This window comes from Cupressus sempervirens, chromosome 3 (assembly GCF_028749045.1).
Source record: "Cupressus sempervirens isolate cs-2001-9-10 chromosome 3, ASM2874904v1, whole genome shotgun sequence".
In the NCBI taxonomy this organism is placed as follows: Eukaryota; Viridiplantae; Streptophyta; class Pinopsida; order Cupressales; family Cupressaceae; genus Cupressus; species Cupressus sempervirens.
The window spans coordinates 625,067,993-625,080,195 of NC_143120.1; positions in this window are offsets into that span (position 1 = coordinate 625,067,993).

Genomic DNA, 12,203 nt, shown 5'->3' on the forward strand with positions numbered 1-12,203 from the left:
CCGAATCAGGAGAAGTTGTTCAATTGAAAGGTAATCAAATCCCAAAGTGTTTGGTGTCTTAGAACATCTCTTTGTAAGAAAATATGATAGCGCCAAAAAAAGGAGAATTGACCCTGATAAAAGTGTAGAGGAACATGACAAAATAAATATCGAGAATGAAGAAAACCCCAAATGGGTTTCCATTGGTGGAACTTGCTCCAAGAAATAGAGGGATAAGTTATCTAAACTCCTTGCCTAGTATCATGATGTCTTTGCCTAGGGATATGAGGACTTGAAGAACTTCAGAAATGGAGAGTTTGTACATCATATACCTTTAAAGCTAGAAGCTACTACCTTTAAAAAAAAACTTAGAAACTATAATCCTAAGGTATCTAAGGCTATTTTTAAAGAAGTGGAGAAGATGTTGAGAGCTCTCATAATATACCCAATTCATTACTCAACTTGGGTAGCAAGTATTGTCCCTGTAAGAGAGACAAATGGTGAAATAAGAATTTGTGTGGATTTTAGAAATCTGAATAAAGCCAGTCTCAAGGACAATTATGCACTTCCCACTATGAATCATATTTTGTAGACAGTTCCCAGGTTTGAAGTTATGTCAATGTGACGGGTATTTAGGGTACAATCAGATTAGCATTGCACCTGAGGATCAACATAAGACTGTATTCATTACTCCCTAGGGCACTTTTTTTTACAATTGGATGCCATTTGGTCTGATCAATGTAGGAGAAACTTTCTATCAAGCAATGAATTCTTCCTTTAAAGATTTGAGGGACAACATATTGTAATAAATTTTGATGACTTGACTGTATATTCTAAGAGAAGGAAACACCACTTGAGAGACTTGGGAATGGTGTTGGACTGATGCAGACAACACAGTATATCCCTCAACCCTAAAAAATATGTATTCTTTGTAGAGGAAGGAAAATTGCTCAAACATATCATTTCTAAAGATGGTATAAGGATTGACCTAGAAAGGGTGAAGGCAATACAGAAACTGGCACTGCCCACTAATAGAAGCAATTTCAAGTCCTTTGGTCGAATCATTTTTTAAAGAAGTTTTGTTCCTAAATTTTCTAAAATGGTAAGACATATGTTGGGTATGATGAGCGAAAAAAACCCCTTTCATATGGCAGCAAGAGGGCAAGAAAGCTTTTGAGGATATTGGCAGTTGTACCCCTTAGGCCAGTAGTGATCAATGAACCCTTCCACCAATGGGGTATCAATTTCATTGGACCTCTAAGTCCTCCATCAAGTGTCAAGCATGTATACATTTCAATAGCTATTGATTATTTCACCAAGTGGATGGAAGCTATCCCAACCAAGAAGGCCAACTCTCAAGTGGTGTGTGAGTTCTTATTTGAATATATATTTTTCAGGTTTGGGGTTCCTCAAAAGATAGTCTCAAAAAATGCAACCTATTTTTCATCTAAAGAGATTTCTCTTTTTTTCTATGCATGGTGTATCCCTAGCTCATTCCCCAAACTATTTTCCTCAAGGGAATGGGCAGACAAAATCTAGTAACAAGATCCTATTTGCTATAGTGAAAAAGTTGGTAGCTGATAATCCTTGAAATTGGCCTAAAAAGCTATATGAAGCATTGTGGGCTGATTTTATTACTCCTAAAAGGGCCATTGGTGTGGCTTCATTTGAGCTAGTATATGGAACTGGTGCTCAGATATCCCTACCTCTAGAGTTGTCTGCTTCAAAATTGCAATCTGTAATCGAGGATCACTTTTTTTGAGACTCCTTAGAGAAGAGAATAATGTATTTGAACAAATTAGAAGAAGAGAGGGAAAAACTTCTTGATCATATTACCAAACATTAGATGAAGGTGAAGCAAATTTTTGATATGAGAGCCAGGCCTTGTAGTTTCCTAAAAAATGATGAACTTATTTTGTGGGACAAAAGGACAAAACCTAATGGAGCACATGGAAAATTTGACTCCCTCTAGAAATTGTTTATCATCTCTAAAGTCATTGGTCCAAACACTTTCTGTCTTTAAGGTGATCCCACAATAATGGGTTCCACTTTTTGACCAATTTTGACACTGAAATCAATATCTTTGCAACAAACATCACATTCAAGTGACTATATCTCCAAAACTATAAATAATTTCAAAATGACATAAACTAGTGATTTTGAGTACTTTGTTCCTACTTTGTAATCATATTTTTTAATCTAAAAAAAAATTATTTATGTCAATTTTTTTTATCTCCTCGAAAAGTGGTACATAATAAAATTCAATATTTTAAAAAGTGACAGTCTGTTTGACACACATAATTTTTTTTCTAGAAATGATAATGAAGTAATTCTTTCAACGTTAGATTTGTAACATCAATATCCAGAGGATACATTTGGTTTGATTTATTTTGGTTGAATATTGTATAGTTTATGAAGTTTTGAAGTGACATGAACCGTAATTCAAACATACGTTCCATTTGACACAGATAATTTGAAGTCAATTTATCATAAACCTTTTTTTTTTTTGAATAGAAAGGTATCTCAATAAGCCAGTTCCTCCATATTTTTCAAAAAAAATTTGACCTAATTTACTAATTTTCCCGAGGTGTCAAAGTCGGTTGATGTTCAAAATGGTAATGAACCTATAATGAGTTAAACTCATATTTGAAAATCTTAATGATTAAATTATGTATTAAAATTATAGTCATTGGGAAGCTTGCTCCGAGAAGCACATTTTGACATTTTTAATTTTATAGTAGGAGATCATTCTCCACAATTATGGAAGTCAAAATAGAAAATATATATATATATATATATATATGAAAAAAAGGTTAAAATTTTTGTGATTTTGCATGTTCGTGCGAACATGGCGTTCGCGCGAACATGTTTACCATATTCGCGTGAACGTATATTCACGCGAACATGTGAATCATGTTTGTGTGAACATATTTATCACATATGTTTGCGCGAACATATGAAATATGTTCGCGCGAACATATGATTTAAAAAAAAGTTCGCGTGAACATATGGTAAACTCAATTTGTCATTTTGCAATTTTTTTCATTTTTGTTCGTCCGACTAAAGTGGAACCCATTATTGTGGGTTCACCCCTAAGTTACCTAGATGGTACAATTATGTCCTTTACTTATAATGGGTAGGATTTGAAGTTAACAAAGATCTAATGTCTTAAAGGTTCCGATCATGTACATACCTTTTATTTTTGGCATTTTTTTCCATTTTCTTTCCTCTCCCTATTGTTTTCTATTTTGGTTCTAGTGTTGTTTTTGTTTCTAGTTTTATGAGTTCTCTGTGTACTCCACATATCGAGTCCCTAGTCAAAGCCACTATTAGCCATATTGTGAGTTGCCATATTTTAAACTTTTCCTAAATTGCCTATCCAATTCAATTATTGAACCTTCCTATTGTCACTTCATGTTCTCCCGGTCATTGAAAATATTGTACAAAACCTTATGAAGCTTCCCATCATTCCTTCTATTTGTCTAAACCTCTTTGAACCACTTTGAACCTCAGTTCAAAGTAGTTCAAAGTAGTCCAATCAAAGGTTTCTAAGCTGACCCTTTTTCCTATAGGTAATATGCACAAAGACTACAAAGTGTTCTTTTGAACTACTTCGAACCCCTTTGAATCTTGGTTCGAATCAGTTCGAAGTGGTTCTACCATTAAGGCTTCTTGATGGAAATTGATCATGGGTTGTTAAAAGCCACCATTCTCCAAGGCATTAATTACCATTTCAAGAGGTAATTATTTAAAGGAGTCCCTTAATTTCAAGCATGGGAAATCATCATCATGATTTAAAGTGGAAGATATTTCACCAAAAAAAGGGGATTGGGTGTTAGACAAAGTTAATGATTGTCATTACAGCCACAAAGGAAAGTATTTAATAAAAAGGTCACATTGAAAGATTTTGAACGTGTGAACCTAGTCACAATTAATTTTTTGTGAATACCTCATTATGAAGTTCTACTTTCACATGTATGTTCTCTTTCCCTTAAAAAGAGCATAGACTGTCCTTTTTGTCTATTATGCAAAAAAGGATTTGAAGAAGGAGCTACTAAGGGACAAGAAAAGAGGTCATTTTTCTCAGCAAATCGTAGGTGGGAACACATTAAAATGTTCTTTTTGTTCTACCATCTGTGTGCATTTCAAGATAGAATTAGTTTTGAGCCTTGCTTTCTTTGTTTAAGATGAAATATGTGTTACATTTCTTTGGGAATATTTCAAGTTTGGAATGCAAGAGACCTATTATTTCTGATATCAATTTAGAAGGTGTTAGACTAGAAAAGTTGCAGTCAAATTTTCTTGAGCGAGCCAATGAATTGAATGGTTATATGGAAATTTTGACTAGTGGTATGATTGAAGCCACAACTTTCCCTCCTGCCCTATTAAGCCCTAAGTTGCTTCAATGTTGCATTGATCATTATGATGTGAGGAGTAAAAGTATCCTAAACAAAGATGGGGAACCTATGCTATCAATCTCTAGAGAAACCATTGCCACAATGCTAGGTCTACCAAAATGCACATTTGCTACATTTTCTCCCATCCAATCCCTAGTTGAGTACCAAGAAACTCCAAGAGAATACCATAACATCCTAGCTAGGAAGTGGATAGAAACTAATTATGGTGGAGGTTCAAGGCTACATAAGATAGTCACAAAAGATCATTTAAAACCTCATATTCATGATCTTGTAGTACTATTACACCGAGTTAAGGGTTCAGCTGATGTCTTCCTTTTTAAAGAATGGATGTTTCATTATGTAGAGATCATTTTAAAGGGGGAACAATGGATGGATTGGGCTGAAATAATTGCTAGCTCATTGAGAACACAACTTAAACATGTTAAGGAGTCTAAGGAAAATTTCTATATGGCCTCTTATCTCACATACTACATTTCTTATGTTAGTAATCTTACTTCCCTACCTCATGAAATTTGGACTGAGGAAATAACAGTCTACCAATATTGTCCCCTACTTCAAAAAGATAAAGTGTTAGAAAATTTTAGAAAAGTACATGATGTACTAATAGAAAGTGTACATCTAGCTCTAAAAAAGGCACCCATGCCCAGATTGTCCTCAAAAGCCTAGAAACTAATTCAAAACTATGGAAGCTATTACATACAATTCCCTAAGTTCACCTATTTGAGAGTAGGTGTGTTTTAGAATGGGCCAATGAAGTTACCACATTATGCACTTGATTGTTTTATTTTAGCTGAAGTCTACAGGCAATTATTCTCTGTCATTAAAGACAACCTACCTCAAGAGAATTGGGAGTTAGTGTTCCTATCAAACTTGGATCTTTGACTTGTAGTAGCATGATCAACACCTCAGTCATAGGAAGTAATTTTCTTGTTTTTAGATTTGGGTCTTACCAAGGAAGAAGAGATTTTGATAGTAAAAGATTTGGGGCTCAAATTATTGGTCTAAAGGGTCAGTCAACCACAATTCCACACTTGGAAGACTTGTGGCAAGATTGTAAAGATGAATAAGAGTTAAAAAGAGACTACAAAGGATTAACACTTCATCAAATTAATTCCCTCAAACTAAAATTTCAACTAGAAGGAATAATTGAAGATGGTTCAGACATTGTTGCACTAGGATGGGAGGAGGTTAGTGAGTCAAAGCAATTGGAAGTAGATTGGAATTAGGAAGAAGAAGATTACATAAATCTAAGAACTAGATTCATCCTCACCCATATAGATAATTAGCTAAGTAGGCAGAGCATGAAAGTAGTCAATGAACCATCTCTAAAGATGGTTTCTTTTTCTGAACCACTGACCTCTCACATCCAAGTTTCATCTCCTATTACAGGTGGTGTGTTGACTCCTCGTAAGCAAAAAAGGATGCCAACTCATACACAGAACATGACTCCTCAAACCAAATCTAAAACCAAGTCTGAAGCTCTCATGCATCAAGAAGTTTAGAAGGAAACGATGCTGACTCAAGGACAATATTCAGGCAACGGTGTTGGTTTCTCAGACAATTCTGATGGTGACGTGCAATTCATTGAAGCTCCTAGAGAGAATCAACCTAAATTCATGACCCCTATCCGGGATACTCAAACAATCACTGCTAATCCCATTGTTCCATCTTGGTGATCTAACTCAGTCAATAAGAAAAGGAATTTGCAGCCAATATGTACACCTATGAAAGATATTGTAACTAAGTATGCAGCTCGTGGTTCCAAGGTTAAAAAGCTAAAAACTAATGCTCATTTGGTTAAAGATCCAGTAATTGGGAAAATCACAATGGAATTGGCCACGTATAAATAGAAAACTAAATCTAGAGAAATTGACAGCGAAGGCTTCAAGGTTACTTCAGTTGAACTTGGGACCATCAACAGAAATACAAGTAATAACTTCTTCAAGTTTTATGCTGATCATATGTTGACCCAGTTGGAGAAAGATAGTAGAGAGAAGAAGGAACTCAAAGCCTTAGTGGTGACCATGGCCACTTATATAGATTCAGTAATAAATCTCAAGGCTCTACTAGTTGTTCAAACTCCTCAATCTTTCAATCCTAATTCTACAAACAACCAACAACTAGTTAAACAGATGCAAAAGGGGAAGTTTCTTTCAAATGCAATGCAAGATTAGGTGAATTCCATTGTTCAAGAAGGCAACAAATTCATTCTAGATATTTTGTATGTTGAAGGGGAAACACTCTTAGGTGAAATTCAAACCCTTACTCCAGGATGTGAAACTAAATGGAGTCAGTGTCAGGCTGTTGTGTTCCAGGTGACCAAAGTTGAAAAGTATGGAGTGTTCAAATTCCTAGGTGAGAACCCTATGAAAATTGTAGATTCTTGTATGTTTTTCATTATAAAGAATAATATGGGCTGGAAAGAATCAAACTACAAATAAGCTATTAAAGAAAATGCAATCCATTGAAAACAAGATTTTTAGGATGCATGAGGAGCTTCTTAAGGATATGAACATAGTGAATCCTACAGGAATTCTATAGTTTGATGATGGCAACATGGATTCTAAAGCATTAACAAAAAGCTTCAATGATGCTATTGCAAAGATTAAAGACAATGAATTGCCTACCACTAGTGATTTCACCACACTAGCAAATATTGAATCCATGCTATGTTTAAACAGGAACCTCATGTCGTGATAGAGTCTGAAGATCAAAGAATTCAAATGGAAAAAATATTCCTATAGGTCTAAGATAATGAGTTTTAAGAACCCCCATTCTCATGCAATTCAAGAATTTATGAACACCTTCAGAAGCTGGAAGCTGGTAAGAAAAACTATGGGTAAGGGGGAAAAGGTCAGTAATGAAGCCTGATCAAGATAGTTACTTCCGGTTGTGTCTTTTGCAACCATTTTAAAACTGCTTTTATTTTATTGTAAATATTTCAACCAAAATGGTTGGGCTTTAATGGAGGCCTTTCGGATATGTAAAAAGACTATAAATGCTAGGGCATTGAACTGATTAAGGGTTAGAAATAGAAAGCTAAAAAATACTCTAATAAAATAGGTTCTTTTTGGATAGCAATAGACGGATAGCATATATATATTTTCTTTTTGAATGACTATGTGTAGGAAAGAAGCTTCTATATATATATATATATATATATATATATATATATATATTTAAAATCTTTAATCCTACTTTAAAAGTTGGTGTTTGGAGTGATTAAATCATTGTTACTTTGTGAACATTTCATTTATTGTTTGAGATATCTATTATTGTTTCTTCTGCTATTTACATTGATCAATTTTCTTGAATTGTTATTATTAAGTCATTATAGTATTCAATTTCTTTTGAATAAGTGGTTATGGTGAAAATACTATGAGCTTTTTATCCTTATTGTATGAATGAATTATCACCTCATTACCTAGGAGTATGTGAGAGTACCTTATGCGCTTTCTAGAAAAAGTGTGAAATTGTTTTTAATTCATTGAAAAATCTCATAAAGGAAGTTGTACCTATAAATATAGAGAGAAAAAAAATAACATAAAGTTTTCTCAACTGTTGTGAACATTTTTGTGCTTTCCAAGTCTTGGGCATAGAGCAAATTATCATTGTGTAATTAGAAAGACAATCTGTTCACTAACACTATAGATGAGAATACCAATTATGTACACCATCGTAAATCTTCCAGTGAAGTCCTTAAGTACTTCATGTGTGAGTCTCATGAAGGTACTTGGAGAATTTGAGAGACCAAATGGCATTACAAGTCACTCATAAAGACCATCATTAGTCTTGAACGTTGTTTTCCTTTCATCTCCCTCCTTAATCCTAATTTTGTGATACCCACTTTTCAAGTCCAACTTTGTGAAGTACATAGCACCACCTAGATAATCCACTAGGTCTTTGATCCAGGATATGGGAAACCTATACTTGATTGTGATCTAGTTCATTACTCTTGAATCAATACAAAGCCTCCATTTTCAACCCTTCTTGGCCACTAACACAACTAGAACAACACATGGGCTGATGCTCTTCTTGATTAGGCCTTGATCCAACAATTCTTGAACTTGTCTTGCAACTTCCAAATTCTATTCCAGGGTGAGTTTGTAGGCTACTTTATTAGGTAGAGAGGCACTAGGAACAAAGTCAATTTGGTACCTAATGACTCTCCTTGGATTCAAAGTAGATGGTGTACCATCACTCACAATTTCCTTGTACTTATCAAACAAAGTTTGCAATTCAAAAAGAAAAGGTTCTTTGACTGATTTTTCTTCATTTTTAGACTTTAGTATAATAGAAAAACCCTAATTTTCCACTTGTTTAGGTTCCCTTAAGAACTCCTTCACACCACACAACAAAAATTTAGGAACCTTTTCTTGTGTTCCCTCTTCTTCTAGTAAAGACTGAATTTTGAAAGTCTTACCTCCTTTCTTGAATGAAATGGAGTTTTCTCTACCATCATGCTTCATCTCTCTATCAAATTGCCATGATCTACCAAGCAAAAGATGACATGCATCCATGGGCACTATATCACACAACAACCTGCCCTTGTAGCTAGCTATGGAGAACTCCACCAAAGCTTGTTCATTAACCAAGATACTTTTCCCCTTATTTAACCAAGTGACCTTGTAGGGATTCTCATGAGATATCCTTGTTAATTTTAGTTTATTAACAGCCTCTTTAGAGGTGACATTATCAATGGATGCTAAGTTCACTACCACCTTGCATACATTGCCTAGAATCTTGCACTTGATTCTAAACACTACCCTTCTTTGTTTGGGTTCATTAGGGGTAGGTTGTTTGACTAGCACCCTCCTATACATCAAACTCTCTCCTTTTTTAGACTCAAGATGATCTACATCAACATCCTTGCTTTTTGAACAATCCTCTTGTACAAATGCCACTCTCTTGCTATGGTTGGAAGAAGAAGACTTTTTAGGACACCTATAAGTAGGATGTCCAAGCTGACCACAATTGTAGTATTTCATGCTTGCAAAATAGGAGTTCGTTCTCCCTATTCCTCTTCCTCTTTGAGAACTGGCAGGATTTCCTCTACCTCTATTATGACCTCCTCTTTGTAAAGTGTCACTTGGCTACTCATTAGTTTTATTTTTAGTCTCATTTCTTGGTTCACTACCTCTACCTTGGTAGCCTCCTCTTTGTCCTCTTTGGTTCCTTCCTTTTCCTCTAAAACTTGAATCACCTTTCTTTTTGTGCTTCTCCTCCACCTTTATAGCAAGTTGATGGCATCTTTGGACTATTATAGGTGTCCACAAACTAAGCTCTTCTTGAATACTCCATTTTAGGCCACTTAGGTACCTTGCAACTTTGATAGCCTCCTCCTTTTGTTTCTTGGATCTCAAACACAATTTTGAAATTATTCTATGTAGGAAGCCACATTCATATCTTTTTGTTTTAGTCCTTGCCTTCTTTGATGGAGATGGATTACAAAATCCTCTGAAAGAAAATTTTCTTGAATCTTCATTACTATAGCTTTCCAGTTGGCTATGGGTGCTTTATCCTGCATAACTCTCTCACCTTGGACATATTTCCACCGACTGAATGCTAATCCTATAAGCCTGGAGGTTACCACCTTCACCTTCTGAGCCTCAGTTACCCCTTCACACTCAAAATGGTTCTCCATGCCTTCAATCCAATCCAAGACAACATCTAAGTCCATCTTTCCTATAAACAGAGGTATTCCCTCCAAAGCTTTGCCACCTAGTGCTTTGTATGGCTTTTAAAAAGGGCTCTTCTTGCAAGATAGGATCAGGTTTAGGTAACATTTCTTCCTCTACTACCTTTTTACCCTTCCCATCTTCTTCTTCATCTCTTTTCTTGGCTTCCTCTACAATTGCATCCAGTTTTTGCTTCACCAATTCCAGTGCTTCTTCAAGAACTTGGTTTCTTTCCTTTTGTTCATTAATCTCTTTGGCTAATTCAACATTAATCACCATCATGGATTCACCTACTGATTATGTAGCTTCAAACATCTACTACCTTTTCCCAAATCTCTAACTTGCTTTGATACCACTTGTAAGACCCCAACCTTACTTCCAAGCCCCAAGCTCTCTCAAGGCTACCTTAGGTCATTTACTAGACCCACTAGGGCTTCTTCACACCCTATTCTTACTAGGGCCTTGCTCAAGAGATCTTAATCCTTCAACTGGGGGTAGACCAACAAAGTAACATCAAGTTTCTTACTAGCTAGCTCCAGTCCACTACTAACCCTCAAGTCTATCTATAGCCCAAGGGTGCTAGTTCTTCATCTAGGGTTTTTTTAGACTCCTTCTAACATCCATGACCCTAAAAAGTGATGATTTCATATGTGCATTCAATCTACTAAGGAAAATACACCAAATTGCTCCAAAAAGGCTATTAGGAATTAACCCTCCTAAACAGCTGGTAACAAGATTTCTTTGAAAAATTCTTAACAACCCTAAAAAAAATTACATTTATGGATGCCCTTTTCAGAGTACTTCAAGATTTTATGACTGTTCAACCCCCAAACTATTTGTACAACCAAAGTACAATTTTAGGCAAAAAATGAGGGTTTCAAGTGCTTTATTGCTATTGTGATGGTAAACCACTTTGTAAAATGTTCCAAGACCTCTCATTTGGAATGAAGCAAGGTTAGACCTTCTCCTTACTATGTGGCTAGATTGAGGCATTTGTATGCTTAATCCCCTCCATGGCTCATTTTTCCAACTGTGATTCTTAGCCAAGTTGCATTTGGCTTTCCTAGAGCATCACTTTAAAAATGCTTTTTGTGCTTCACATGGGCTCTCCTTTGCTGTATATAATGTACAAGGAGTCTAGTTCCAAAACTATAGAAGAGTATGGTTGGAAATTTGATGTATTTGACAAGAACTTGACCTAACATGATGCATGCAGTAAGTTTGATTTCTAGATTTATGGAACACCAAAGGATTGCCATTGGCAAGCAAGAAAGAGGATTCTAAGGTATGTGAATGGTACCAAAGGATTTAGGATTTTATATACTTCAAATAATGATTTCAAGCTAGTTGAATACACTCATAGTGATTGGGCTAGAAGTCTTTATGGTAGGAAGAGAACTTCCAAATACATATTCCATATGGGATCAGGTGCAATTTCATGGGCATCCAAGAAGCAACCTATTTTTGATCAATCTATAGTAGAGGTTGAATACATAACACTGAGTGCAACAATATATCAAACTATTTGGTTAAGGAGAATCTTGATAGATTTGAATGAAAGGCACAAGGATGGAACCACAATCTTTTGTGACAACATTTCCCCAATTGCACAATCTAAGAATCTAGTCTTCCATGGGAGAAGCAAACACATTGAAATTATATATCACTTTATTAGAGAGTTGGTGGAGAATGGAGACATCAAAATGGAATTTTGAGGGTCTAAGCAGTAGCTAGCAGGCATTTAAGCCTTTGGGCATAGCAACTTTTGTGCACCTAAGAAGGATTCTTGATGTAGTTGATTTGGATCAAGAGTTATCTTAGTGTATTTAGCTTGGGACAAAGGGGGAGTATCAAAAATTTGAAAATGGTTAGTTGTCTCTGGAGCCAAATGCCTACCTACCCGCTTGACACACTTAAACTTGGTAGGTGAGCTTGAAATCTGAAAAGAGATGGAAAACATTTTTGAGATAAGACAAGGGATGAAGCTCATTCATTTTATTAGGAGAGAGAGCTGAGAAGGAAGAAGATCAACAGATCAAAGCAGAGGAGAAATGAATAATCAAAGTAGAGTTCAGAAGACAGAAGGAAGGTTCAATTTTAGAGTATGTAGCAACACATGTTGAATCTC